This window comes from Microtus pennsylvanicus, chromosome 12 (genome assembly GCF_037038515.1).
Source record: "Microtus pennsylvanicus isolate mMicPen1 chromosome 12, mMicPen1.hap1, whole genome shotgun sequence".
Taxonomy (NCBI): domain Eukaryota; kingdom Metazoa; phylum Chordata; class Mammalia; order Rodentia; family Cricetidae; genus Microtus; species Microtus pennsylvanicus.
This window is the reverse complement of record NC_134590.1, coordinates 57,918,053-57,941,564: the sequence shown is the minus strand read 5'-3', so window position 1 is coordinate 57,941,564 and position 23,512 is coordinate 57,918,053.

Here is a 23,512-nt window from a genome sequence, read left to right as displayed (position 1 = left end):
CATTTACTCAGAGGACCTGGTGCAGATCTGTGCAGACCCTGTGCCTGCTGCTTCAGTCTCTGTGAGGTCACATGACCTATGACCATTGTGATTTAGAGGGCCTTGTTTTCTTGGTGTTCTCCATCCCCTCTGGCTCTTAAACTCTTTCTGCCTCCTTTTCTGTGGGGTCCCTGAGTTCCGAGGGGAGGGGTTTGATGGAGACATCCCATTTATAACTGAGTATTCCAAAGTCCCTCACTCTCTTTGTAATGTCTGGTTGTGGATTTCTGTATTTGATCTCATCTGTTGCCAGAGAAAGTTTTATTTCTCTGATGATTGTTGAGCAAGGCATTGATCTATGAGTATATATTAGTTTAGCAGAATATTATTAAGGAGTCTTTCTTGTTGTTGTTTTTTATTTGTTTGTTTGTTTGAGACAGGGTTTCTCTGTGTATAACCCTGGCTGTCTTGCAACATGCTCTTTAGACCAGCCTGACCTCAAACTCACAGAGGTCTGCCTGCCTTTGCCTCTGCCTCCCAAGTGCTGGGATTAAAGGTGCGCACCACCACCATCAGGCCATTAGGAATCTATTAATACTGCACTTTCCCCTTTGTTTTAGACCAATATTATTTGGGTTCACCCTAGGTCCCTGAGTTATCTAGTCTCAGGTTCCTGGTCACTCAAACTGTGCTGAGTATAGGTTCCATTTCATAGAGTGGGGCTTAAGTCAAATCAGATATTGATTAGCTACTCCCATGAGCTTTGTGTCATTATTGCCTTAGCAGATCTTGCAGGCCTTATACCGTGGTAGATAAAGCATTTGTGGCTGGCTTAAAGCTTCCGTTTCTGTTTTGCTAGTGTGCAGAGTACCTTTTTATACCAAAGACACTGCACTGTGAGGGTGAAGACTTTATGCAGGCACTGGCTTGACACCTCTATTTTCAGTGAGTTGTTTTCAACAAAAGGGTCTTATGGTCAGTTTGTGGAGAGCGACCTATAGTCCTGGCAACAGCCTGGATTGTTTGGGGATTCCTATGGGGGCTCCTCTGGCCAATGAATGAATGAATGAGTGAATGAAAACCTACCAACTATGGAAAAGGTTAACAATTGAATTTTACTTATACCTGCTGAGAGGGTTTGAAAATCAGTTTTCTCCAATAGTATGACACTGGGTGTATCAACCACTCCAGGACAGGCCTCAAGTCCAGGAGTAGTTAACTAGCATATAAAGGACACCACAGTGTTTTTGTATGTGTCCTTTTATTTGGTTACAGGTTTTTTTTGTTGTTGTTGTTTTGTTTGGATGTGTGTGTTTCAATGGTTGGTTTTTTTTCTTTTGTTGCTGTATTGGGTTTTTGTTTTCTCAGAATGAACTTGAAGTTGGGTGATTAGGGACGGGAAGAAGAAGGAATTGGGGGAGGGGAAAATGTGATCAAAATATATTTAAATTTAAAAACTGTTTTAAACAATATATACGAAATATGAAATCTGCAAACAAAAGGACAAAACTAGAAAACATTACACTTTGTGAGGCCAACTAGTCTTCCAAAGCAAAAAGTGCATGTTCCCTTTCATATGTGGGTAGTAGCTTGGAATCTTATTTTGTGTGCTTAAGGACACACACGAGGTCAGGCAGCTAGTGATGAGGCGAATGCATTTACAGAGTGGTAAGAATAGATCAGCTGGAGATGAAAGTGGAGAGAGGAACGTTGGAGCAGATATGGTCATTCAGGTATAGCACTGATGGCAATGAAGAAACACGTAAGGCGGGGAAAGGTAGCAAAACAAAGTGGGTACCAAAACACTGCATGGGATCCTATGGTTGTGCAACTCAAGAAAATTTCTACCAAAGGGAAAGAATGGGACACACATGATGGACTGAATGAGCAATGTCAACCGTAGGCTCTGGGATTTAGACAGTTGGTTTTCATCCGCTGGTGCTGTTTGGTGACATTTAGGTGATACAGCCTTGAAGGAGAAAGTATACCCCTGGGGATGGCTTTAAGGTTTCACAGGGTCACCTTACCCACAGTTCTCTCTCTCTGCTTCCCACTCTGCCTCTCTACCACAAAGAACTGACTGAGTTTTACCTGGAACCATTACATTTAATTCATTTCTTTCCATTTGTCTCATTCAAAGCCTTTCTTCCTCCCTCCCTCCCTTCCTTCCCCCTCTCCCTGTCTCCCTCCTTCCCTCCCTCCCTCCCTCCTTCCCTCCCTCCCTTTTTTCTTCCTTCCTTCACGTCATGATCTTTTCCAGTTTATAAAAAGAGGCCTAACCCACCTCTTCCAAATGAAAGAATATTTAGAGTACGAGTCTATAGTGCACTCAAAAGCTTTAATTCTTTTCCTACAAGCCTGGTCTTTACTAAGTATTTATTGTCACAGGAGTCCAGACTTATAACATTTTAAAAAACTTGTAAAAAACATTTATATATAACAGGATACATACCTAAAGTATTTCATATTTAGGAACACGTGCATTTTTAAAACTTGTAAGGTAAGTTGCAAAGTGAATACTGGGTGACATCTTCACTTTCATGAATTACTGTGATGCACAGTGGACACTAGCTCACAGCGGTGTGTCTGCGTTTTCAAAGTGCATGACTCCTGCTCATTCCTCAGCATTAAGGCCTCCCTAGCAGCCACTGACAGTGGTTGGGTGATGATAGATAGCAATCTCCTCACCTATTGTTTCCAGCTACACTGGACCACTCACAATAGAGCAAACCATCCTTCAGATAAGAAATTCCACCCTTGTTCATAATTTGCCATCCTGTGCCAAATGCCCCATTGATTGCCTTCTTTAATTCAAATTGCTCAGAAGAGCTTTATGTTCCTACTTTCTCTGCTTCTCTGGTTTGGCCTCTTTCCTGTCACTACAGGAAAAGAGCTGTGGTCTGGGGTCTGCCGTGTCCTTTATGTTCTCTGACTTCATGAACATCTCCGGCTGTACACTTTTCCACACCTCTCACAGGTGATATTATACCCATCCTTCTGGAACTTTCTACCCGTCTTCCTATCACAAATACTCTGTGGTTTTCATTTTACTGAGATGCCTTTGCAGGCTCTCATTTTTTTCATAAATGTGGACATTGATAGTACTGGGCTATTTTCACCATTAATCTTCTCTCAGCAGAGAATCCCAGACAGTCAGATACTTTTTATACCACTCATACTTGGTGGACAAAACTGCCTACCTCCTCACGATGACTGTCATCTCTGGATTCAGATAGTCTGCCACCTGCATGACATCCCTCCTTAGATACTTAAAAGGTATTTCAGAACACACCTGCCTATGGTAGATCTCCAGTCTTTCCTTTGCTGATTGGTCACACAACTTCTAAATCAGGTATTTTAGCTCAGAGGCAGGGCGTCTCCCTTATTTTTCATTTGTCCCTATAGTCATCTAAAGTGCTGGCAAATCTTCCTTCAAACACTGACTTCTCTCTTTTATTCTTTCACAACCTCATTTATTGATGGTTAGCTTATGTACTCTTAAACATGTGTCTATTGGAGTCCTATCTTCTATTAAGTCAGATTAAGACCATGTTTGCAGATAGGGCTCCACGGTTGTAATTATTCTAAGACAGAGTCATTACTGGAGGCTACCATCTGTTACGTCCAGTTTCTTTTCAGAAAGTTGAAGACAGATCCATACACATAGAGAGAATTCCATGTGAAGAGGAAGGTAAACATGGGCATATCTAGAAGCCACAGAAACCAAATATTTCCTCCCACCAGTAACCTTGAGCTTGGGCAGAGATGGAAGAATGTCTTTCGTGTAGCCTGGAAATAAATCTCCACCTCGGTGCTCTGATGTCTACCTTCCCTCCGGCCATTAAGACTGTGGGTCATTGCATCCCCCTTATATCTATGTTAGTAGGATTCTTAAAAAACCTTCAGGCGTGAATCTCCTCCTGGTCTGTTCCTAGTCTCCTCCCTATATTCTCTCTATAGTGACTACTAAAAGAGCCAGCTCCAGTCAGTCTACTTTGTAAGTCAATGCCTCCTCATGTTTAGAATAAACTTCAAGCTCACTGTGATGATATGAGAAATTCACCATGATTTGCTCCACCTATATTCTGGACACCGTCTCATTTTTCTTTAACTCACTGGCCAATTACATCATCTGCTGTTGCCTTTTGTACACTACCGAGTCACCTCTTGCTTCGACATCTCCATGCAAGCCTTTCCTTCCTGCCGGATCACCATGCAGCTTCTTCCTCTCACGATTTAGCCTTCCGTTTACAAGTAAAAATCCATCCAGAGGTTCACCCATCCCCATCTCGGCACATCATTACTTCTGTCTCACTATTAACCAAATGTTTGCTGACTTGACCAGTTTTTAAGTTAATTTCAGTGCCTACCTAATGCTTATCTCCCTGAAACATCAGAAGTCTCAGAGGAAAAGTGTTGGCTCTCCTAGCATTGCTGCATTTTTCAGTGTTTGACACAGTTCCGTAGTAGCTGCTGAATACTTCGCTGCTGAATAAATAAGTAAATGGTCACTAGTGGCATTTTCCCCAACCAAGCAGAATGCCCCAGGCTTCACCTGCTGAGCATGTGCTTACTGAACTCCATCTATAGAGCTGGTACTGTATCCAATTCAAACATGGACAAGACAAAGAAAGTCCCAGGTAGAGATGGCAAGAAAAACCAAGGTCCTTAGAAATCAATTTCTGGTGTGTCTGAGGAGTGGCCACTCTGGCCACTGATCCAGGGGGAGGAGGAAGGCTTCTGAACTGATGGAGGAAGGTCATTGGTTAAAAAATAAAGAAACTGCTTGGCTGGCTCTCATAGATTAAAACATAGGTGGGAGGAGTAAACAGAACAGAATGCTGGGAGGAAGCAGAAGTGAGCTCAGACTCGACAGCTCTCCTCTCGGGGGCAGGCGCCTCAGAGAGAGAGGCCATGCTCCGCTCTCCTGGGCAGATGCACACGATGAAGCTCCGACCCAGGATGGACGTAGGCTAGAATCTCCCTGGTAAGCCACCTCGTGGGCTACACAGATTATAAGAAATGGGCTAGTCCAGGTGCTAGAGTTAGCCGAGAAGAGGCTAGATAGAAATGGGCCAAGCAGGGTTTAAATGAATACAATTTGTGTGTTGTTATTTCAGGGCATAAGCTAGCCAGGCGGCAGGGGTGCTGGGGACGCAGCCCGGCCGCTCCTATTACTACACTGAACTGTGGAACAACAAGTTGGCAAAATCAGCGATTGCCACTGTGTCTGAGCAGGACAGGAAGCATGTGGAGCCTGTAAGACTATTTTGCCAGGGAGGAAGTGGCATGTGGAGTGAGGACCTGCCTGTTGGGTTAGCACAAAGCGTGAGAAAAATGGTTGGATTCTAGGGAATTTTCAAAATACAGTCCAGAGGAAACACCGATGCACCAAATTTGAGTGATATTAACAGAAAAAAAAGGCATTCCTGCGTGATTCCAAGGTTCTCGACCCAGGCCACTTAACGAATGAAGCTGTCACTTACTGAGATGGGGCTGCCTACGGGGAGAACTCTGTCCCAGGACAGGAGCTCGATTTGATTCAGCCTTGTTATAATAGAAATGTCTATTAGCCCCCATGTGGAAATGCCATTAATACAGTCAGCTGCTGAGTATAAAGTTCAGCACAGAGGTCACTCACAGTAATGACCGAATTCCCAGCTGTAGATATTACTGCTGGATTCAGATTTAGGGTGGCCTAGTGTGCAGTCTGCAACCACCCCTGTCTGTGATCATGTTGCTAATCCTCTTTCTAAGTTAAATGTGCAGTCAAGTCCAGGGACAACTTCGGTCCCAATAATTTTATTGACATCTTGTACAATGATGTTTATTAATTAATTAGTTAAAATGTATTAATTAAATTTACTAAGTAAAATGGAACGAAAATGGTTTTACATTTCTACAACAGCTATTCTACAATGTGGGAAGGAGACATTCTTTTCAACGTGTTTATTAGATATTCTTTTAGCCAATAGACATTTACACAAATTTTATTACTTCTTAGCCAACAACTATACCCAGATTATGCAATAAAAAAATAACACAGTCTCCAGACTTAGAGAATTTAAAATCCTTAAAGATACAGGACTGTAGTCCACAGTCCTTGATGAGACCACCATAATGAGTTTTTCTAAGGTTCCAGAAGGGAAATTGACTCACACTGTCAAATTATATTCACCCATGGATCATAAATGGTCCCTTCTTATATAAATACAACTTATAAAGCGGTATGTACATGACTTTCGCAAAACGGATCTCATTTTCAAACTCTGGTTTTTCTATTTAAATCAAACCTAATGCTTATGTTGAGCTGACCTAGCTTGACTCTTTGTTAATACTGACAACCTTAAGAGGAAGTGTTTTGTTCCAAATTGCTTGTAGGTATTTTGGAAAATAAAGGGTTTATTTTATTTTATTTTTTCTGCTTGTATCTGTGTGTTGGTATGTACACTTGTGAATGCAGGTGTCCAAGAAGTTCAGACGAGGGCCTTTGATCTCCGGGAGTTGGAGTTGCAGGCAGTTGTGAGTGGCCAGAGACAGGTGCTGGGAACCAAACGCAGGTCTTCTGCGTAACAGCACATCTCCAATGCAGAGCCCTCTCTCTGCCTCCTTTCTGTAAGCATTTTAATGAGTATTTACTAAAGTGTTTTATGGAAATATTTGAAATATTAAGTATTGCTCTTCCCGCTCTCCCTGGGTGGCCTTGGAGAGGGCACACAACCCTGGTGAGCATCTTCACCCAGCACCTGTGAAACAGGGAGAAAAGATAAGGCTTGTGATGCTAGGGCAGTGAACTGTAGGACTGCTGGTGCCGGTGGGTGTTGTAGGTGCTGTGGTAGCTTGGCTGAGGCCGTGGGTCTTCACCGCATTCATTCAGCCCTCCTACAGACTGTACTGGTTCATTGGTCTGACAAATGAATTGATCTTGAGTGATTCTTTTAAAAATTGGCAACAGTTTACTTTTACTTTCTGGTAAGCATTATTTATTTGTTATGCGGTGTGTGTGACTTACTGTCCCAGATCTCTTTAAGTTGTCTCCCCTCTAAGGAATTTACTGGAAATAATTGAAACATCATTAAACAGAACAATGCAAAAAAATCCATTTTTCTCAATTTCAATTCTTATAAACCAATTTACACTTACAGAAAAATAATTTAAAAATTTAAATAGTGTATGCCTAAATTATTTTCAGAATCTAGTTGATGCACTCAAACTCGGAATGGAGCGTTGGCTTGATTAAGCAAGTTGAGTGCCTGGGTGTGTGTGTGGTGGAAAACCTGAGGGTCTGTTTTGTGTCCCACGTGTCTGGCTGCTGTGTATGTGTGCCTATTACATGTTTATATTCACCTTAATTTGACGAAGAAAGAAAGGATCAGAGTGGCCATGTCCTAGGGCTTAGTTCACGAGTGGTAAATAAAATAATGAGAAGACTCGATTGAGTCTTGTTATCGTTATCCTTCTATGCCACACTGCATCACGATCAGCATATATCATCTAATAAATTGGTAATCAAGTAGCTTCCAATGCTTTGTGGCATTGCTGTAGTCACCGCGAGAACACACAAAAGAAGTAGACTTTAATTCTGCATTGAAGGAACCAGTCCACAAAGTTCCTGAAGGATTCAATCTTCGCACTTGAGACACTGGATCATACTGCCACTGAGGAACAATTCTATCATTTGAATTCATTTTTACAGTGTCATTAACATCTACCCATAAGATGTGTGGAGTTTTCTATGTTGTGGCAATCAAGATGTTGCTGATGGTACCACAACGTCTACTGGGTGACAAGTCTCCCCTACTAGGAAACGTAGCTGAAGCCTGGACTCAGGAACACCTGAAGATGTTTTGCTCTTGAATTAATTGCCCAGGGCCTACCCATGGAGGATCGTTAGCAAATGCCTGCTGACAGGGTGCTTTTTGAGGACATGAGTTAAATTTCCCCGTTCTTCTCAGCTATACTATTTATGCCTCTAGAATTCTGAAATTCATCAGAATATCAGAAAAAAATTTAGTACCAGCTAAAGGCCACTTCCCTCAGAATGCCTTTTTTCTGCCCTTTAAAAAAGTGAGTTGGTGTCTTTTTTCCTTCGGTTCCTCTGCTTTCCATGTCTTCCACCTGCTCTCCCAGGAATAAATTTCGGTCTGCCCTAAGCTTATGATTTCTCTAGAATTCCGTGTTCCTTGGTAAATCAAGTGTTCTTCCTCAGTATGAAGAGCATCTGATAGGGTTTCAGTCAGGTCCTGTATGCCCACACTTTGTTGTGACCTGGTGTCCGGCAGGCCTCACAGTCCCACTTCGTAGCCTTTGTAGATTTTATCATCTCTGACCGCTTCACTCTCCCACACTCCACGTTGAAGTATGGTATGAATCTGATACCTCAATCACTTACCTAACCCCGGGATGTAGGGCAGGGCTGTTACCTGCATATGGGATTAATCAGCTGCCCTCACTTTCAAGTGTAGCAACCATACTTTGGGTACTCACAGGCCCCATGTTCTGAAAGATAGCGCCTGCCGTAGCCTGAGATTCTCTTACTTCAGGACCAACCAGCCTGCTAGGGGGCAGAACAAAGTCTGGTGGCCTAGTTCTCATCGGTAGCCAACAGTGGATGGGACCTGATGGGTGAAAACCGCAGCTTCTCTACCCTTGGGAAAAACATACGTCTCATGATCTCCCGGAGTCCTCAGTGTGACTGAGACCTGCTAATGAAGGTACCTGTGTGGCCTCCTCCCATTCTTGTCACTTCCTTGTCCCCATGTTCATGTCACAGGGCTGACCCAACAAGGTATCACAAGCTGAAAGATCCAGCGAAGAGCAAAGGGTTAAGTCCTTCTGAAATCACTCTTCTTGGCATGGCGACGGCATCTTGTCCAGTTTCTGCACACAGTCCTCTCTGGACACAAGCCTGAGCCCTAACAAACACCCCTCTCTTTAAATGACTCCAAGCCTATTGAACTGGCCTAATGACCCTGTTTTAACTACACATTCATGAAAAGACCCTGTCTCTGGATGCAGTGGCATTATGAGGCCTTAGGATATGCAATAAGAGGGCACACATCAATTTTTGATACCCACTTACCTGTTTTCTGTGTTCATCTCTCAAATTGGTTTCTTATCCTCAGCTCTTTGTCCACATACTTTCAAGGGTATACAGACCTAAGGTGGCCTTGCTTTGGTTTCCTTTCTTCACTTTATGCAAGTGCTTTGTCCTGTTGGCACATCTTCCAAGGCATGTTATCCCTATCATACATATGAACAAGCAGAGCCTGAGAGGTAATTCTTCTCTGGGGTAGTGGGGATGGAGCCCAGGCTCTTGGGCATGCTAAGAAAGAACTCTGCTCCAGCTGTCAGCTGTTGAAGAGAAGATCTAGAATTGATGCTGTGACCCAGAGTCTTGGGGGGCTGAAGACAGGACCTTCTTTTTCTGATTCCCTGGTTCTTCTTTGTGTTTCCTGGAATCGTAAGAGTGTCTTCACTCCTCAAATGAACTTGCACAGGTATCAGCTTCACCAGTTGCTTCAGATACCTGGGTTACTAAGAAGGGACACATGGGAAGGCTGGCCACACTGTGTTCCTGAACTACAGAGCCACCCAAACGCTGGCTAGAAGCAGACAATAAGGGCTCTTTCTGCCTGACCCAAGGGACATGAAAGATGAATAAATTACTGTCCTCAATGAGCCCCTTGTAGGAAAGGCCATGCCGACATCAGTGCAGAGAGCAACTGTGTTTGCAGTGTAGAAAGACAGTTCTCCTTTGTGGGGGTTTGGAGCTGCTAATTGACAGCTAATGTTTTCCTTTTAGGCAAGGCTGCATGCAGTATTAGGATTTCCCAGACCATTAATGTGTTTGGATTTTATTCCCATCCTCCTTGATAGACTTCATGTCTGCTCCTCCTGATATTTCATGATAGCATCAATTAAGTAACAAATGGTCATCATCATCATAATAGTAATGTTAATATCCATAAAAATGCTTTTGAGATTTTAGGATCTGTGGCTTACAGGCAACTTATTATTTTATCTAGAAAGCCAGAATATTGATGAGTAAGTTGGAGAAACTGCCCGAGGGTTTCTCAGAGGACTCAGTGTGTCACACGACTACGGATGTCGTATGATTTCTCCATGAAGGAGAAAACTGCTAAACCTTTGGAAGTAGCTTGAGAAAGCAGGAAAGTGAATTTTACACGATATAGGTCATAGTCTGCCAGTCAGGTGTGCCTTATACCAGGAGTGGCTTTTACAGAGCAGGCATGGATGCTACTGAGGACAGGCAGGGTCGAGAGGAAAGGTAGAGAATCCATTTACGATGATACACAGAAAAGCACACTCTTCCTGAGGTCAGTTAAGGAGGAGAGTGGCTACCCTGTCACAATGCTGTCAAGTGGCAGTGCAATAAGAGCAACAAATTAATTATTTACAAAATTTAAGAAACCCTAATAGCTATACCTAAGATGAATAAACAGGTGGAGAATAATTTAGCAATTTGTTTTATGTTCTTAACACACTCAAAATATGACCTTCTGTATGTAATCAATATACAATGGGATATTCAGCACATTTACTTCTCACTAGGTATTAAAACAAACTATTTTATGCCTAATAGCACAGGTAGATTCCAACTAGCCACATTCAAGAAGTGTAGAGTCAATGTGGCTAGTGCAGAATAGACTGGAGGCCTATCACGAATATTCTGTCTGCAATGGCTTTTCTCATACGTGAGAGAAGAAGCTCATCGTTCTCCATCTCTAATTCCCTGTGCTTGATGTGAAAGATGAACTAAGGGATAGATCTACTCACAGGGAGCTGAGTATAGGCATCCTGTCATTGAGCACGGTGGTGTCAATTATTGCCCAAAGGAGAGCTGAGACTAAGACTCGTGGTGTGGACCATCAACCAGTGGATTGCTTAGAACTGAAAAGCGTATGTATAATGGCTTCCTTCTGTCTCCATCTGCCAGGACCAGAATTGGCAGACTGGTCCTCAGAGCACTAACTTGAACAGACACACACACAGCAAATGTTTAGGGAATTCTGGAACACAGTCTTCATTCTGGGTTGTTACTCTTCCCATAGTGAGAGATGTATGAGAACACAAAGTCCCTTTCTTCATCCAACTTACACTCTATAAGAAAACAAATTTTATGTAGGCAATTATGTTCAGGAATAGTATGGATAGGGATGTAGATATGAATTTCATACAGATTAATATAAGAAGACAAAGACACAGGAGGAGAGGAGGTAAGAATAGAGAATGACTTTCAGCTGTGTGGCCAGGGAGCATCTCGTAGAAGGCGGCCTTTGGATGGAGATGAAAATACAGAGGAGTGGAGATGCACGTGAGAGTGGTCAGGGAGGGTGCGGTGCCCGAGGGTGGCCAGAGGGAGGAGTGAGCAGGAGGGTTGTAGGAGTCACAGAACACCATACAGTAGAGGGTGGAAGCTGATGCTTGATTTAGTGCCACGATGTGGGACAGCAGCACCAGGCACAACTCCTTTGGAAAGCCTAACCTGGCTTATCTGAGACACAGAAGCATGAAACTAGTTCTTCAGGCTTTTGAGCATCCCGGGGAGAGGCAATTGTGGGGAGAAGGGCAACGATGCAGGAAAGAGCTGGGAGACTTCGGATCACACAGGAAAGGCACCAGGCACGAAGGAAAGGGCACAGACTTCCAAGCGAGAAAGCCAGATTAAGGCTTTTCACTCTTTCTTTGCCAGCTGAGAAGTCAGGTGACTCAGCCTGCGTCCGAGGCATTGGTTCTTGGCTTCAGCTAAAGCTGGTAACAATGGCTGCCTTTTATTAAGGTCTGAGTTGTCTGTCACTATTTTGACTTGGATGGCTGCAAAACAAAGCCTCAGGCATTGGAAACAGTAGCTCTGTGTGGTTCTTTTCTGATTGTGTGGGTTGAACACAGAATGTGTGCTTTCTGATGAGAAGTGTCTGGAATACAGAGGTGACCTGAAGGTGGGGCTATAGGCCACCGTCTGGCAGAGAGCTGATACTGCTGTCAAATATTCTCCATCCTCTTGCATATTGTTTCTCTGCGATTACTTAGGCCCTTTCTCAGCAGGACACACTACACCCAGGAAACGGCTCCACACATAGGAAGCATGAGCTTGTGAGCCCCGAGCCTCAGCTGTGAAGTTATAGTACCACTTCTTACCATCTTTCTGTTGTAAACTTCATAGGAAGGTGAGGACAGCCATAGTAATCACAGGAAATACAAGCTCAAGCTGTGAGCTAGATATGGGTCATTGGACAATTCCCAGCTGTGCAGTTCCTACAATCCACCAAGCCACTCTGTGCATTTGACTCTTCATACCAAGTGGGCACCACAGTTATACCAGCACATAGGGAGCTGGTGGTATTGTTCTGACACACGGTTTTGAAGTTTAGGGTGGCCTCAAACTCATAATCAAACTCATCCTGCTAAGTGCTAGAAGGACAGGCATATTTTACCATTCCCAGTGCACATAGCAGTGTTTGGGGAAAACTTTACTTATATGAGGGTCCTCTGTACATCTTTAGCTACTTACAGTTAAGAATAGTCTGAAAAGACAGTGAAATATAGTAAGATATTTAGGGAGAAACACACAGAGGGAGGGAGGGAAAGAGAGAAAGAAAGAGAGAGGCAGAGAGAAAGAATGAGAGAGGGATTTTTGGGTTAGATCATTTAAATTGCAATTTTACTTTAATTTATAATTGCTTGCCTTTAATATTAATTGGTGGCTTCTGTGTTAGTTTGAATGAAAATTGTCCCCTACAGACTCCCATATTTGAATACCTGGTCCCCAGGTGGTGGCACCGTTTGGGAAGATGGAGACTTGCTAGATGTGTGTCATGGGATGGTCTTTGAAGTCTATAATCTTGTCATCCTTCCTGCTCTTCCTCTCTGCTTCAAGAATGTGATCAGCCACTTTCCTGTTACCATGCCATGCCTTACTTGACATGATAGAATATAATTCTTAGAGTCATAAACCCCCAAACAGACTCTCTGTTCTCTAAGTAGCTTTTGGTACAGTGTTTCATTACAGCAACAGAAAATAACTAATTTAACCTTTCACCATATTAAATTAACAATTAAGAACCAGACATGGATGTTCTGGAAAGAATACCGCCTGCATAGGAAACACAAGGTTAGGTGTTCTCTGTGGTCTCATGGTGCTTCAGCAGTCTTGGAATGCACCTCTCACAGATAAGAACAGACAACTGCCTGTATAGTAGAGTGAACATAGAGGGCTGTTGGCATGGAGTCAGGTACACTCTTGATGGCTGGCTTTTGTGGAGGGGTAGGGGGGTGATCTTCACAAAGCACCAGCTAAGTCAAACATCTTGAGCCATCAGAGAAATAAAAATTAGGACTATCTTGAGGTTCCACTCACCCCAGTCAGAATAGCAACTGTCAAGGAAACAAATGTCAATAAATGCTGGCAAAGATGTGGGGAGGAGGAAACCCTCATGGAGTGTTAGTGGGGGAGTCTAAGCTAGGGTAGTCACTATGGAAGTCAGTTGGGATTATTGTATCTCAGAACACTAAATTTAGAAGTGCCACATGACCTAGTTAGACCATCCCCACGCACGGGTACCCAGGAAATGCATCTGCACATTTATGGTCCTCACGGCTCTTGTCACCATAGCGGGGAAATGGAATCAGCTCTGATGTCCATCAACAGGTGAATGGGAAATGAACATGTAGAACATACACACAGTGGGATTTAATTCAGCTGTAAAGGAAAATGAAAGAATGAGACTTTGAGTAAAATAGATGGAGATGAAAAATATTTTGAGCACAGTGACCCACAATGAGAAAGACAATCATCAGATAGACATCATTAGATATCCTTTGCCATCTGTGGAGCCTAGCCTGTAACATTAAATACTTGAGTCCAGGTTGGAGAAAATACAGGAAAAGGTCGGGAAACTAGAAAGGAGCCCATGAAACTGGAAAAATAATGGGACTCTGTGTGTGTGTGTGTGTGTGTGTGTGTGTGTGTGTGTAAAACAGTAGAATAAAGAAGAAGGTGAAACACTGGGGTTGGGACAGGATAAAGAAATAATATGGGGGACCAGGATATAAGGGAGTGAGAACTAACCACTATAATAAGACATATATAAAAGCCACATAGGGAAAACTATTAATATAAAAATTAATTTTCTTAAAAAAAGGAAAACGAAAAAAGAATTTGGATTCAACAGTATCATCCCAAATCCAGTATGCAGCTAGATATGCCGAGATGACACGAGAGAACTCACCTAGCTGTGGAGTCACTTTGCTCATACATGGAAATGCGTGCTGATGAGATGGTTGCTATAAAATCATTTAGTAAGTAAGCCAGAGACATTCATATTTGAATGATCATATAATTGAAATTATTGAACTATCAGACAAAAAAAAGAGGCTCAAAGCAATGACAGCTCATCACACAAGGAAAGAGCATGGGACGGGAGAAGAGACACTGGATTTAAGTCCTCATTTTTGCTTTGTCATGGACACTGGTTCACATGGCTCCCAACATGACCTTTATTCTAGCATCACTGCGGTGATCCTCTACTGCTGATTAGACACAGGCCTCATGGCTTAGGGACAGGGAAGATGACTCACCTCAGGTCACCCAGGAAATGGACAGAGTTCAAATTCTAGCACTTTAGCCCCAAGGTCCAGTCCTTTGCTCTAGTCAGGCTGATTTTCTGGTAGGGCTTTGAGACTAGAAATTTCCTGAATCTTCTTTTGCCTCTTCCCCCAGCCACCTCTACCATTACTGACCACAGGCCACTAAAACTCTGTAGGCCACAGAGCTGACTTCTATACCAAAGACTAACAGAACATACTCTGTTTTTCCCAGTGCTTAGCATGATCCCTGTCTCAGTTAGTTTATATTGTTGAGGGAGCTAGAGAGTGGCATTCCTGCATGGTTTCTGCCTGCCTTCCTTTAGTAATGGGCTATGACCTGGAAGTATAAGAGGAAATCCTCCCCAAGTTGCTTTTGGTAATGGTGCATGTCACAACACCGGGAAAATTAACCAGAACAATCTAGTTATTCTATAGTCTTGGAGTTTACATCTGTCTACACAGAGATCCTAGAAGTCACTCTTTCGCTCTTTACAGTGTTGGGCAAGCATCTTATGCTCTTTAACAATCTGTGCTACACAGAGTGATGCCAAAGCTTTCCACTCTATTTCTCTGAGTGATAGAGGAACATGTCTTGTGTGCTGAGTCTCAAAGTATCTGTGGTTTGGCAGTAAAGTTAGTGCTCTTCTTTGTGTTCCTAGGGCTGTGTGTAAGGCAGGAGTACTCCTGAATGAATGATGTAATGCTGCAGTGGCCTGTGTGACCACAAACCCTGACTTGTCTCCTGGCCTCGGAGTTCGGTGTTTCCTGTCCTTCATAGTAAGTACTGTCCGTCAGTATGGATTGAATACTGACCCTCTGTGAGATCCTCGAAGTTGGTCCTCTGGTATCTGTCTAATTCCTACACTGCTTTGTTGTTGTTGTTGTTTGTTTGTATTTTTGCACACTACCAAGCTGAGTTAAGTTTAAAGGGGGGTTTAATCCACTATGGCTGTGCCTTTACATTGTAGGGTGTTTGGACACAGACTCTCAAACAGATAATGTGAAGGCGTAAGGAGAAGAGTACACCGTGTGGCCTCAGTGCTGCCCTAGGTGATGGACAGAACCAGGCTTGCTCCAGCAGAAGTACCCATTCTGCCCATAGAGCAACCTCAGATTTTAGCCTAGAGGCTGTGTCAAATGACCTTTCTGTCTCTTAAGCCCCAGTGCTGTGTGGGCAGGGACAGGAGGTCACTACAGCTTGCTGGTTGGCAGCTTAGCTCCGTACCCTGTCTCAAGGGAATAAGGTGGAGAGTGATAACACAGGACACCTCTTCCTCTGCCCTTTGCAAATGTCCACCAGTATGTACTAATGTACACACATATGCACATATCACACACACACATGCACGTGTATGTGTGTGCCTATGCATGCATGAATAAAAACATAAAAATGTAGTGAATCTCAGAGAAGTATTACAAGTAACGTTTTGATACTTCTCATCATATTTTCTTTTCTGCTTGAATCAGTTGGGTACCGCTGTGTCCAGACTTCAGAAATCCTCCAAATACACGTGTTGTATCCATGGATGAGTACATTATGCTACCTTTTCATCTCCAACTGTGGACGCTTTGACTTTCAAGTGTGCTGATTCCAGGATCTACTAAAAATAAATGTTTGCCTTATTGACATGCTGGCTCATTTTCAAACTGCTTTTTTAAAAACACCAGAGTCTTTTCTGCAGCTGAGGTTTGTGTAACCTTTATCGATCTTATTTTACTTCTAATTACACGTGTTCTTCATTTATAGCAAGCAGCAGCTCTTGTCACGGATCCTGTCAAATTTGATCCACGACACTTTAATTATTGTAATCTTTTTTTCCTGCAACAGTAGCAAGGGTTGTCCATATACATTTTTGTTAGCTGATTCTTTATGGGAAGAAAGGAGAATTTGAGTGTTAAGGAGATGGCTTCCAACTGTGGTCTCTACACACTCTCTTTTGAACATCTCTGTGTAGACTCATACTTGTGGGTAAACACCCAAGTGTGTGAGTGTGCATATGGCAGCCAACAGACAACCTTGGCTGGAATTCTCAGATGCCAACCCACTGTGTTTTTGAGACACGTGAATGTATGGGTGTGCCAACGGAGCTGAAGTGTAAGTATGAGATAAATTTGTGTGTGTGCCTGTGAGGTAAGAAAGGGGGTCAGTAAAGAGAACAAGCTCTGAGCTTCAAAGCCCTTTGTCTGCCACTAACTATGGAACCTCAGACTTATTTATCATTCTACCTGGTTTTCTAACTTAAAAAATAATTGATAAGGGAAACAAACAAACCAAAAACACTTTAAACTACTCATATTGTGAACATGCCTCCTGCATTAAAATTGTCCCCTCTGTCCTGTTACAAAGCATAGACCTCTTTGGCTCTGGGTGTGGGCATCTTTGGATGATTCTTCACAGTTGAATGGCTTGTCTTCCCTAATCTTCTGTGAGGTTGGAGGTTCTGGTTGCTTAGGGAAAGGTACTGAAATTCTGGAAGGCTTCAGGACAAGGGGATGAAAGGAGAGGAAGTCAGAGCTCCTTTACGGTGGAGGGGATCATGCCCAACTTGCAGTGTTCCATAGGAAATGGAGATGTACCAAGGAGTCCCAAATGTTAGTCACTCATGTCCACATACCCATGGCTGCCCCACATATGGCAGAGTCTTCCACACTCCTGATCTGCCAGCCTTCTGCAAAGGAGCGCATAGGGTAATAAAGAGTAGGAACAAAGCTGTCGTGGGGGACTTCAAAATATTTGGTCTGATTTTATTTCCTATTGAAAAATATAAAACATATGTTGTGCTCTACTTCTACTTGGCCTTCCTGCCCACTCCCTAGCTCTGATATTCCCCAGAACCCCAAGGATGCCACAACCATGCCATATCACAGATGATCTTACCTTTGGATAATTTGGGTCTATATGACAGGCAGCAAAGCACATGTTGGTAAGCTAAGCACAGATGGGGTAAATTTTCACTTCACTTCTTTCCTCTGTGCCCACCATTGCTTGAGTTGAAATGAGTTACTATTCTTCTTAGGAATATCTTGCCAAACATTAATTCCAAGTTTCTTTTTTTTTTTCTGTAGGGTCCCTCCTAACAGTGGTAGTATACCAGTCTGCTGTGGGACAATGGTCTGTACCCTGTCAATTTATTTTAAATAAACACTGATTGGTCAGTAGCCAGGCAAGAAGTATAGGTAGGGCAATTAGGCAGGAAGTAGAGGCAGGGTGATGAGACTTGTGGGAAGAGAAAAAGAGTGAGTCTGCAGCTGTCACCCAGACAGAGAGAGACACAGAGCAAGCAGGATGTGACTGCGTTGCCAAAAACGGTACCAAGCCATGTGGCTAACACAGACAAGAATTATGGACTAATATAAGTTATAAGAGACAATAAGAAGCCTGAGACACTAGGCCAATCAGTTTACAATTAATATAGACCTCTGTGTGATTTCTTTGGGACTTAATGACTATGGGAACTTGGCAGGACAGAAACCTCAGTCAACACCAATCCACCACTCATGTCATTATGCTTTCTCATAAAACTGCCCAGAACTTTGTAAATTGTTTTTATTAAGATGCTATTCATATTCCCTAGCTTGGGTATGCCTTCCCATGATTAACGTAGAACTGTTGCTAGGAGAAGCACTCACACCCAATGATGTGGGACTCCCCTCTATATGCTGTGAATGCCATTTTTTAATAAAGAATCTGTTTGGGCCATTGGCTTAGCTGAAAAGAGGTAGGCAGAGAAAACTAAACCGAATACTGGAAGGAAGAAGGCAGACCAATGAGACTCCCTGGAACCTTCACCGGAGACAGACACACTAAAACTTTGCTGGTAGACAATGACCTCATGGTGATGCATAGATTAATGGGGATGGGTTAAATTAAGATGTAAAAGTTAGACAAGAAGCTGGAGGTAATGGGCCAAGAAGTGATTTAATTAATACAGTTTCTGTGTGGTTATTTTGGATCTGAGCTGCTGGGGACCGTGAAACAAATAAGCGGGCTCATTCAACAACCCAAGGCCATCCTTTCTAGTCCCCTTGTTTCAAGGTGAGTCATGTGGTTTATTTGGAACAAGCGAAGGTGTGTCTCTGTAAAGGCTGTTCCAGGTGCACTCCATGTTCTGAAACATTTCCAGGGCCATTCTCCAGACTACAGTTCATGTTGATATCACAGGTTATGGGAACAAGCATCACAGGTCATGAATAGAGGCTGATTCTCAGAATTACTGTGTTGAAGAAGAAGAGGATCATTTGGAAGGCTAGTGAAAAATCAGATGTGTGACATGGTGAGCTGCTGAGTCTGGCTCCTCCTCATTTGTCTCTCCTGAGTAGCAGAAAGATGCTATTTCTATTATACTCACTGCATTCAGTTTCCTTGGATACGGTACTTCTGATCCCTACACTACAACTTTATTATGACATTTATTGACACTTTATGGATGAGGAAGTGAAGGCCTAGAATGTTACTCCTAATTCACACTGCTATTGTAGATTGAATTGTGTTCTCCAAAAATTCATATTGAAACTGCACTTTCTAGTTCCCTGGAATCTGAATGTGTTTGGATGAGTCATTAGAAAGATAATTAATGTTATCTAAAGTCATTTTGTCTTCATCATATGCTTGGTGTCCCTATAAGCTGAGGAAGTTAGGGTACAACACCTACAAAATGAAGATCCCGTGTGGCTTTGAAGATCCAGGAAGAACAAAGGGACTGACAAGCCAAGAGAGACCAAAAAAAGAGCCAAGATTGCTCACATCTTGATTTTAGACTTTCAGCTCAGGGAACCACAGGAAATCAACGCTGCTGTTTGTGCCTCCCTAATCTGAAGTATTTTCTTATGATGGCCCCAAGAAACTAAGATGGCATCATAACCAAAAAGAATTCTTGACTGTACCTAGCATCTAGAGCTTGGAGTAATTCCTGGAATAAGCCTATAGTTTCATACCTGGAAGAGGTTTTTACCCACAAAACCCAGGTATGGAAGACAACTTCTAGACAGACTAGTATGTGAACTGACAAGAATTCTTTAGTTCCTATTTCTCCTTAAGCTCCCTCTACTTTCTCTGCCAGCCCTCCTTCCACTGTACCCTGGTGTCTTAGTTAGGGATGCTGTTACCGTGAAGAGACACTATGGCTATAGCATCGTTTATAAAGGGAAACATTTAATTGGGTCTAGCTTACAGTTTAGAGGTTTAGTCCATTATCATCATGGTGGGACAAGGCAGCATGCCGGCAGACCCGGTGCTAAAGAAGGAGCTGACAGTTATACATCTTGATCTTCAGGCAATAGAAAGGGAACTGTGACACTGGGCATCACTTGTGCTTGAGCACAAGAGATCTCAAAGTTCACCCCAACACTGGCATAGTTCCTCCAACTAGGTGACACCTCCTAAGAGTGCCTCTCCCTATGAATTTATTGGGACCAACTACGTTCAGACTACCACACTTGGAGTGATAGTTCATGATAATATCCTGTAGTTAGGTTCTCTACCTCTGTTTTCCAGATGTGGGAACTTCAGCTCTCAGAGGCAAAATTATTTCCCAGACATATCCTCATGCTGTGCTGTAATTCTACCATTCTGCAAAGGAAATTGGAGCTCATGGAGGAGATACTAAGTGGCTTGCCCATGGAACTTAAAACCTGATCTTTTGACCTTGGTGTCTCTTCTTTGCCCCACAGAATAAGCAAAGTAAATCATTTTGCAAAAGACGACACCTTCTAGGTGCTATGAATTATACAATAGTCTCATATTGCAAAGGGTCCTTGGATGATTAGAGAAGCAAAGGAATTGATAATGAGCTATGCACAAACCTCTGCCAGGGTCCAGGGATGTAAAAGAACCGGATTTTGACAGGCTGAGTCATTCACAGAAGAGCATACAATCACACCTTTTGTTGGGAGGAGGTCTGTGGTCAGGAACAGCGCCCCAATGCCTGTGTTTTTGAGGCCATTCACCTAAAAAATGTTTCGATCAGTCTTTGGCTTTCAAGGTCTCACTTTGTATTCAGCTCTGGACATCTCCCACTGGCATAAAACACCATCTCCCACAATTACAGTGAAGCACCCTGGGGTCTTTTTGGTTGTATGACCTTGAGCAAATCTTTTAATCTCCCGATGTTCTATTTTCTTCCCAATAAAACAGCAGTAATCAATACATCACAGCTTTTATGAGAAAATTAAACATTTTGAATGACTAATATGAAATTTAAGATATACATGAAGCATCAATTTTGATTCCCTTGGTTTCACATCAATTTTTCTATCCCTGCAATGTGCATAACACTTCAGTTGTTGAGCTCTCCAGGTAGTTGTTGGGGTTAAACTAGGTGATGTGTTTGCAAGCAACTAAAAGATTTGAAGCTGTTAGAGTAGGTGTAAGAGTATGTGTAAGGTTATAGCAGCTATACTTTCTGCTATTATGCCTCAAAACACTGGAAGTGAAAGTTGTTCACTAACACTTATTGAATTGAGTTCTATTAAATCAAACTCCCTTGTTTAAATTTTGCTTTTTTTATTTGGCCAAAGAAAAGCCCAAATTAGTTCTGAACCACAATAGCATGGTTGTTAGCATTCATGAATTGGAGAAAGGAATCACTATAGCTTAAATATTGATTGAAAGCTGTAACGCCAATTTGTAAGGGACAAATAGACACTATGAAAAGAAATGCTGCAGATTATCTGTAGAGTGACCCCTTTCCAAATACACATCATCATGCAGTCAAGGATAAGTAACTGAGATTCATCCAAGACAAGTTGTTTTCAATATTTAAAACAAATCCATAGGAAAACCCTTGTGTGTGTGTAGGGATAGTCACATGTATGTGCAAGTGTGCATGGTTAGAGATGAGAAGAAGATACTGGGTGCCTTGCTCCACTACTCCCCTCATTACTACATAGAGGCAGAGTCTGTCACTGAATGTGTGGCTCACTGTGTTTTGGCTAGGCTCTCTGATGGGAAAGTTCCAGTTGATCCTTCCAGCTCCACCCTCTTCCCCTAGCACTGGGTTACAAGAGAGCATGGCAATGATCAGTGTCTTGTAGATCCTGGGATGTCTGAACTCAGGTCCACATGCATATGTAGCATGTGCCTTTACCCATTGCAACACTTCTGCAGCTCAGGGAACCTCTTCTAAAATACGTTTTTAATGGTGATAATGAGAAGAAACATGCGCGTTCCAGGTACAGATTTTTAACCATTCCACTCTACAAGAGAACTTTGTTTCAAGGAAAACTGAACAGCTCTCAAACAATCAAAGCTGCAAAATAAGTAGACAAAAGCACAATGGGAGGTCCTTAGACCCCAGCTTTAATAGTCAGATGCTAAGAGAAACTCGGACAAATATGTAGAATTTTATGAATCATTTCTTAGCTGTCTAGATGAGATTTCTGATTCACAAACTTAGGCTCCTTACCCCTATCTTTGCTTATAAACATAAGGTTATGATCAGGAAGGACTTCTTCTGGGTAATAAATACCTCAAGTCAGCCTTTTCTTAAAAATGAGGGATAATTTTAGTTCTCATTCGATAACCGAGAAAACTACCCCTCTGGTAAGTATGCTTCCGTAATGAATTAGTATGTCAGATTATCAGTTCCCCAGTTTGTTCTCACTGAGATTCACGATGCTGGTTAGTTTTCACAGTGCTAGAAAGGAGCAGACATGCTACTGAAAGGAAAAGAAGTTGTGGATCCCAGATCTCATCTAGTTGTGAACCCCCCAAACCTACAAGAAGGACTGGCCTCACAAGTTATGTACAGTGATGTAGTAGTGGCACAGATACAAACCACTTCATAATGGAATCTAATTGAATTTCACTAAGGCCTATCTCATGAGATGAAACCAGTTTCTTGAACTGTTAACTGGGCTAAGAACATGTGGCTAGATAGGTCATAGGCCTCAGAGGAGAACCTATTACTTATTCTGCTAAGTAGACATAGTATTGAAATGACTTCCCATGACTTATTGTTATACCCATAGATCAGTGCATCTTTCACCTTTCATCAGGCAAGCTTCTTCTTACAGTAGATGGCAATGAGTACAGAGAGTCTCATCTGGTCAATGTGCAGAAAATAAAATTCTGTGCCTAGCCCTGAATGGAAAACACATATCACACTCTTCCCATTAATGCTCAGGGGATGTCACAAGAGGGGGTGGAAAGACTGTAAGAACCAAAGATGGAGATTGACTTCAAGAAAATAGTATTCCCAGTATACAATAGGGCAGTTGCATATACAAATTCACAGAGATTGTGGCAGTGTGCATAATACCCCTGAAGAAGGATAGAGTCCCACTCTTAGTTATGGAGAAAAAAGAAAAACATGACATTAAGAGGAAATTGTGATGGTATAGATGAGGAAGAAATTGGAGCAGAAGAATGTGTGTGGACTTGATCAAAAATATATTTTATGTATGTACAAAAACCTCAATAAAAAGTAGATCATTATCAATCAAAGTGACAGTTACACAAATTTACCACAATAGATTACATATGGAAAGAAAAAAAGAGGGATAAAACCCTTAATCATCCCAAAGAATGAACAAAACAATAGAAGCAAGTGAAAAAACTGTGAAAACATTCAAAATGTTCATGGAAAAGTGGTTGCTGCCATGGTGACTGGTAACCACTTCAGTCTTAGAATCCAATAATTCATGGAATAACCCTTGAGAACATAGTCACAGGGAAAGAAAAGCTATTTGTATTCTAGTCCTGTACTATCTGTAACTGCCAAAGCCTCATATATAGGTGGCTACTTAGGCAGCCTCAAGACCACAAAGATATTTGGGAAGGTGGAAGCTGGGCAGCTCAGCCCTGATGGAGGCACCATCAGTTTTAGCCATCTTGAGCAGGCTTATGTGCCACAGAACTGGCTTCTGACGCATAAGAGGAAAAGAAGAGATATATAATACAGACTATGCCCAAGGGTGTCTAATA